The following is a 7,629-nucleotide window of genomic DNA, read 5'->3' as shown; positions in this document are numbered from 1 at the left end:
GTAGTGAAAGATCTGTTCCTTATACACTCTAGAACTTGGGCATGGAAGCACTACAATGCTTGTTTGCTTTTGCTTCCAGAGTTGCTCTTCTGAGCACAGTGCAGCAATAGGCTGTGGAGGAAATACCCCTGAGAAGGGCTTGGGGGCACTGGTGGATGAAAAGCAGGACACGAGCTGGCAATGTGTGCCTGTAGCCCAGAAGGCCAACTGTGTCCTGGGCCGCAACAAAAGAAGCATGGCCAGCAGGTCGAGGGAGAGGATTCAGCCCCTCTGCCCCGCTCTGGGGAGACCCCCCTGAAGTGCTGCGTCCAGCTCTGGAGCCCTGGGCACAGGAGAGACATGGACCTGTTGGGCCCCCCCAGCAATGCTCCGAGGGCTGGAACAGCTCTGCTGGGAGGCCAGGCTGAGAGTTGTTCCAGCTGGAGAAGAGAAGGCTCTGGGGACAGCTTATTGCAGCCTTTCTGTACTTTAAGGGCGCTTATAAGAAAGATGGGGACAGCCTTTTTAGTAGGGCCTGTCGCAATAGGATGAAGGGGAATGGTTTTAAACTACAAGAGGATGGATTTAGACTAGATATAAGGAAGAAATATTTCACAGTGAGGGTGGTGAAACCCAGGCACAGGTTACCCAGAGAGGTAGTAGATGCCCCATCCCTGGAAACATTCCAGGTCAGGTTGGACGGGGCTCTGAGCAGCCTGATCTGGTTGCAGGTGTCCCTGCTCACTGGAAGGTTGGACTAGATGGCCTTGAAAGGTCCCTTCCAACCCAAAGATTCTATGATTCTAAATACAGGACAGTGCATCTCAAGGATGTGTAAGGTGTCTGAGCACAGTTGGGCAGAGGCATTGGATGGAAGCAGTCTCACCTCATATTCAGACAGGACTAGGAAATGGCTTTAGAACACTTAGCTCTTCTGTTGGCTTTTTTTTTATATAAAAGTTGCAAGAGTTGCAAAAGTACTTTTATATTCAGCAAATTACTTGGCCTTTTAAATGTTAACCCTTTAACAGAAATTCCTCAGGTTCTTCATCACTAATGAGTAATTGCAGATGCAGCTACTTTAACTCAATCTGATAATCTGAGCAGTTTTTCATTGGTTCTTGCAATTATCTTTAAAATCAGGTACAGTAAGCTCTGCTTTATTATGCACTGCTGCTACTGCCTGATCATCAAACCACACAGCCTAAACTATCAAGGGACAGAAGCAGTGCAAAAAGTGAAGTTTCCTTTGAGCTGGTAAGACAGTTTAACATATTTCTGTGCTATGCATGCCAGTAAATAATGATAGAATACATCTACTGAGCTAAGATATTGAAAAATAATTTATTTTACCTAAATGTGGAATTCTATATTGTTTCTTGTACTAGGTACCTAGAACAATAAAACCACCAGGGAGGGTCTTTGCACTTTTGTTCTGCTAGATTGCTCAGCACAAAACTACACTATTGCATTAATTCTGATATGGATTGTGCTAGAAAGAAGCACCATCATGAACAAATGATTTTCGGGTACTCCTCTCTGACTGAAACAGATGAATCCAGACAAAACAGCTGTCAGTGTTTGGGACTTTGCAGACAAAAATATGCTTTTTTTTAAATGTATGTGTGTATATATGTATGCATATCTACATGTATTTTTATATATATATGTACGTATATGTATTTCCTTTTATTGAAGTAGTCATCCTTTGTAGCAGCTTTTTTTGGCCCTCTGAGATGCAAGTCTGTCAAATCTAAATGTACGTTTACATTTACAACATCTAGCTGTTCATGAGCATCAAATTGTGGAAAAATGGCTCTCCAAAGATGAAGGGAGAAAAAGACTCGTTATATGGGGTTCCCTCTGATAATCTGTGCAGATGAGGAAATCCTACTACTTCTTCCTTATTCTCTAGCAGTTTGCACGCTGATTATGTCAGTCTTCTATGGGCACTTGACACGCTTCTGTAGGATGTGCTTAGAGGCCTAGGTATTCAGGAGATAGATAATCTAGCATTAATTTTTCATAAAGTACCTACAAAATATTTTCTTGTAGGCAGGGATGACTGGAGGAATGCTCATGATAAACAATCAAACTTAGCATGATGGATCGCTCTGGAGAATGTGCACTTGGGACTAACCTTAATGGATGGAGGGATGTGCATGTTGGTACAGACACACTACTGCCTGTCACTGTTTTACTTCATAGGTGCAAGTCAGTGTCCTGCCTTTAGTGCCTGTTGGTGCTGCCTCTGGAAGAGATTGAAGCAAAGGAAGGGATTATGTCCAAGGGACAGCAGGACATTTATGACTAATTGCTAAGATTTAAGGAATGAAAACAGTGTTCAAGGGTCCAGGTCTGCTGTGCCTGCTCCCACTGTGCACCACTCATTGTATCTTGCTGTGGGAGGGAGAGCAAGAAGAGCATGTTTTGGAACAGCTCAGAGCCACTGCCAAATCAGAGCCCGAAGCTTCTGACTTCCTCTAAGATTTAGGTGAGCATAGCAGATCATACGTGTGAGCTGCAACAAGAAAAATTGTTTTGTCAGTGCAATCTACTCTATATAAAAGTTGATGGCAGAGGTGGGATAGAACCTAGGAGTCCTGGTTGTCTGCTGTGGGCTGGCATATAATATACCTGTATCAAAGGGTACTCAAGCATGTTGAAGAATCTTATGCACACATCTCCACATGAAATCCTTGCTCATGCTCTTGTATCACGCTTCAATTTCATGTTTTATCAGGCTTTTGTAAAGCTGATCTTGTTTTACTTGTAGTCATCCCAAGGTTGGACATGCAAAGGTCCTTTTTTGTGTCCGTTGCTTCAAACCCATTACAATTTCTTGACACAATTCTTCTATTTCCCTTTCTCTATCACATCAAACATAAGCTTCTTGTCCTCACTTTCAAAGTCAGACAGCTCTCCTCGTCCTTTTGTCATCTCTCACTTCCATATCAAGAATTCAACTCTAGAAAGAGTTGCCAGCTTCCACCTCCCACTACATCATAAAATCAACTCCTCCTAACCTTCCTCCATGCTACTGTTTACACACTGAAGGTGTGCTGCCTACAATTCTCTCTTGAGCTACCTAAATCTCATTCTTGAAGTCTCTCCTTAAAGCTCTGCTTTGCTGAGTTGCTACAACCCAGATGCTATGTAGGCTACCCACACGCTGAGACTGTGCTGTCACCTTCTTGTATTGCTTCCCCTCTCAGTGGTACCTATCAAATAATTTATTTTACCTTATAAATTCTTAAAAGCAAAGGCCATCTTTTTATTGTGTGTTCTGCTGGACCCCGAGTGTGGGGTTAGCCAGAACTTTAACTATGGATTTCTGGTAATACAAACAGCTATAGTAATAACAGTCAATCACCTGTCTTTCTGTTGATAAGAAGTTGAAAGCATTTGGAAAATCTGTGTTGTACAAATCCGGGTTAAAATTACTTGAAATTACTTTTGGGAAAGGGAGGCAGCTGATGAAATCACAGGAGGGGAGGAGAAAGGCAAGGCATGGCTGCAAGGCCTCATTTCCTTGAGCAGGTAACAGGCAGAAGAACTGTGCCCTGGAAACATGTGAAAGGATGGAAACACCCTTGCAACTAGCCTGAGACCACCTGGGAACTCAAGGTCACCAGCCAGTTTCTAATGCTGACTCAACACCTGGATTAGTGGCAGCATACCTGGTGTATTATTTCAGGGCTTTCTGTGAGAGATTTGATCTCTTTCTTTCCTGCAGAGTGAAAGTGGTTCTTCTCCCTTCCTCTGAAACCTGCCACACCTACAGTTTTCGCTGGGCTTTTCTGCCTTCACCCACAACTCAGCAGTGTTGCAGGAACTGGGTGTTAGAACAAAAAAAAAAGCATCAAGCAGCCTGGCTAGGAAGTTGATTTGTCTTTCGGTCCCCCAGCTGCTGTAATAGTGCCCTTGTTGCTAGCACTGGATATGGGGCATGCCAACAAGATGTTGCCTTGCAATGGTGCTGGCACCTTATTGGTTTCTGCTTGGTTCCTGGCTTGATAATCAGCTGCTTGCTTTCCTCCTGCTGCAGAAAGAACTGGCACTGTTCAGAGATGATGGTCATTGGGAAGAATGATGAATGCCTGCTATGTCACCAAGAATGCCTTTACCCATCCATTCTCACTGAAATTGAAAAGTGCTTTTGCATTTGCCTCATTTTTGTCCCATTCTATGGCTGTCTGCTGTTTAGCACCAAGAGGAGCTGAGGTTTGAATTGACCATGTCCGTTTTGCTACACGGCCTGTCAAAATCTTCATATTGACCTACATAAGAGGAAGAAAATTTCACCAAACAAGTCATTTTCTTCTGGAACTTGCTGAGACAGTTCACCTGTGGCCAGGCTGGGCTATCATCAGCTCAACCTGCCTTAGGGTAATGTGGCAATTCTTCTCCCACAGCTGAGTGACTTGAACCGGGTGGGAAGCACAGTGAGTATGAAAGATGAGAAAAGGCATTGGAACATCTCTAGTATTCTAGCAAAGTGTGCAGTTATCTTCTTGCATGGCCAAACTCATTGCAAGCATCAGCAGACATTACTCGAATTACATCATTAATATGTCTCTGTACTTGCAGCAGGTATTTCCCCTGAACACTACAGAATGTACAATTATTTCCTTTCTTCGTAAGTGGGAAGTGTCCAGCAGTTACTCAGAAGTGATAGGGCCTGGATGTGAACCAGCTTTTTAGGATGCACTTGAGGATTGCCAAGTGTCAAGAGTAGAACACTATCATGATTGCTTTAGGACAGGCAATTATAACTAAGTCCTGAATCAATTTCATGACTTCCATCTGAGCTAAGGATTTTTTTTTTTTTTTTTGAGATACCTAACCAAGATTTATAGGCTACAAGTCTTGGATTATATGTTTAGGCAAGAGGTTCCAGCAATAAAGATAGTTTACCTTTGTACAAATTCTGCACTTTGTTTCTGTCTAATTGTATCTACCTTCAGTGTCCAGCTACTAGATTCTGTCCATCTTTCTCTAGTAGATTTAAAAAAAAAAAAAAAAAAAAAAAAGACTTTTCTCCTATCTGAAATCTTCTTCCCATGTAAGATACCTAATGGCCGGTGTGAAATTACTACTTAGCCTTTCCTTTGGTTAAGTTAAAGACATTTAGTTGGTCTTTAGTTGTTCATTTCTGAGGAAAGTCATCCAGGATTAAATAATTCTTATAGCCCTTTTCAGAACTATTTTCATATTTTGAGCAATTTTTTATTTAAAGTGTGGATCCCAACAGAAAAAATCAACTAATAATGGTGTTACAAATGCTATGTGTCGCTCAAATAACATTTCTTTTAATTGATATGCATCTACAGTCTGTGTGTTTGCCCCTCTAATTGCATTAATGTACTGCAGAATCTCATTCAGCTGGTTATGTGCTACTTTGCCCAATGATTTTCTGATAAGCCTTTCGGACTTCAGTGTTTCACGACATACTTATGACTAACATTCATGGTTTCTAACACACAAATTTACACTTAAACTGTAAGTTTATATAAGGTTGCATTTACATAAAGCTGTATTTGTTTCCAGGTGAGCTAGAGAGCCAGGAAATGTCTGACAGGTTTCAAACATTGCAGAACTGAGCAAAGAACTTCTTGCAGGGGGTCAGGGCAGGGCGGGGGAGTTTATCACATTAGTAGCAATTACCTGGAAATATTGTGTCCTGGTTTAGTTATCTTGACCTATGTTTGTTTGTGTGCCTGAACAAGTTCTTGTAAGCACATGTATAATTCTACTTAAAGCAGCTCACTCTATTTCATACTTAGTCAGTTTTACTGCATTTATCACATGGATCATATGCAACCCTGATTAGAATGATAAGCAGGAGAGACTTCATGCCTCCCAGCCTCCCTCAGCTAAAATCAGCTAATGGTGACACTTCCTCTCAGCAACCCCCACTCTGAAGAAGGTCTGCAGCAAAACAGGATATTTACCAAAAAACCCATAAATGAAGATGTGGTGAAGTGGAAGCCAGAAAGATTCTCTTGATCAGTTTCTGAAACACTGTAATTATTTTACTATTTAATTCAGAAAAGGGACACCATAAGCAGGCATAATTACAGGAGAGAGGTTGATATGTGGATGCTGCTAACTTTGTGAAATCTGGGACTGGAAGGGTACTCTTTGTCATGGAGTCCAGCCCCTGCTACTGTAGCCATCAGATCATTTAATCCCTTCAGTGAAACAATCCTAATGACTGAAATATCACAATCCTTGCTAAGTGTAGGTTCTTTCTCACTCATTCCTATTCAAGACTACTTCAGAACCTTTGTTGGTTAGAAGTCATGATCTTATTCTATAGCCAGGCTATACACATTTAGTCTTCTGCTAATGCTGTAATTAGTGTTTCTCCTATCCTGACACTTCTCTCTCCTTTTTCCCTAGACTCTTCTGAAAGAGAGATCATAACCCATGGCAGATCTTGTGTTTTTTTTCTTTTTTGCAATAACTAAGCCAAGCTCTTTCAAAGACAGAACATTTCCACAGTCTCTTGTTATCCCAGCCCTAGAGCTCAGTTCAGTGTCTATGCTGGGCAAGCAGTGCAAACAGTATTCCTCCACTATTTTTGAATTTTTCAAGTAACTGTTTTTGTCTATAGTTATTAGTGATCTCTGCCTACAAACTCACTCCATGTTTTCTGGGTTCCAGGCTGAGTCATGGGCTCTTTAGAGCAGCGCATTACCTGCAAGTGCTGGGCTTGTTTGCTCTGTTAAGATAACTACAACTATTGCAAACTGGAAGCATGTTAAAAGAACAACCATATATTGCTGAGTAGATCAGGTCAGGATTTTTCATGTTAAACTTTGTGGGAAAATCATCAAATCAGAAACCTTTTATGAAAAAGCATACTTCTAAATGAAAATTTTATCAGGAAAGGATTCACAGAATAGAATTTCTAGTTAAAATAGAGGGAGTGCAGCATAACCTTGTAGAGAGATAAGTGTTCCCTATTGCAGAAGATACACTTCAAATATCCTTACACAACCCTTCAGTAAATGGGGGTAATGACTAGGCCCTAAGTATTCTATACCCCAGATGAGTGCTTTGATCAGGAGCATATCAGCTACTCTGTTTCTGTCTTTTGGAGTTTTCTTTTATGGCAAGGAAATACTTAGGGCAAGGAAATACGATACCAAGACTTCCACACTGCAGATGAGCAACTTGTGTATCTGCCTGGAATTGTAGCTTGTGTTTGTGTGTCCAAGAGAGAGAGAAAACTATGATAAGTCTTAGTTTTGTTAGATATGAAATAAGTGAATTTCTAAAACAAAAAATCTGTGGGCTAGGACACCCATTTCTATCCCAGCTTTTGTTCCTGACCTCAAACCCTTTCACACCAGCTCAGGACAACTCTGAGTGGCTTGAAGAAAGGCTTCCTCAAAAGTTTTGTGACACCAGCGGGTCAAGCAAGTGCTCTTCTAGTGAAGAGAAAGGCGAGGTGCAGAAGACCAGTTACTCAACTCCCTCAAGGAAAAAAAGAACCATCATTAAAGGCAGGCAGCAATGTTTGTGGTGTAGATGGCTTTTAGCAGCTGACAACTGCTGATGAACAAGCATGTGAGAGAAAAATCTATTGAAGCCTTGAATATGCAGAAATTGTCTGCTCCAGGAGGCCCCTGAGCTGCAAAT

The sequence above is a fragment of the Phaethon lepturus genome, unplaced genomic scaffold, assembly GCF_000687285.1.
Source record: "Phaethon lepturus isolate BGI_N335 unplaced genomic scaffold, ASM68728v1 scaffold12078, whole genome shotgun sequence".
Lineage (NCBI taxonomy): Eukaryota > Metazoa > Chordata > Aves > Phaethontiformes > Phaethontidae > Phaethon > Phaethon lepturus.
Note: the sequence above shows the minus strand (reverse complement) of the source record.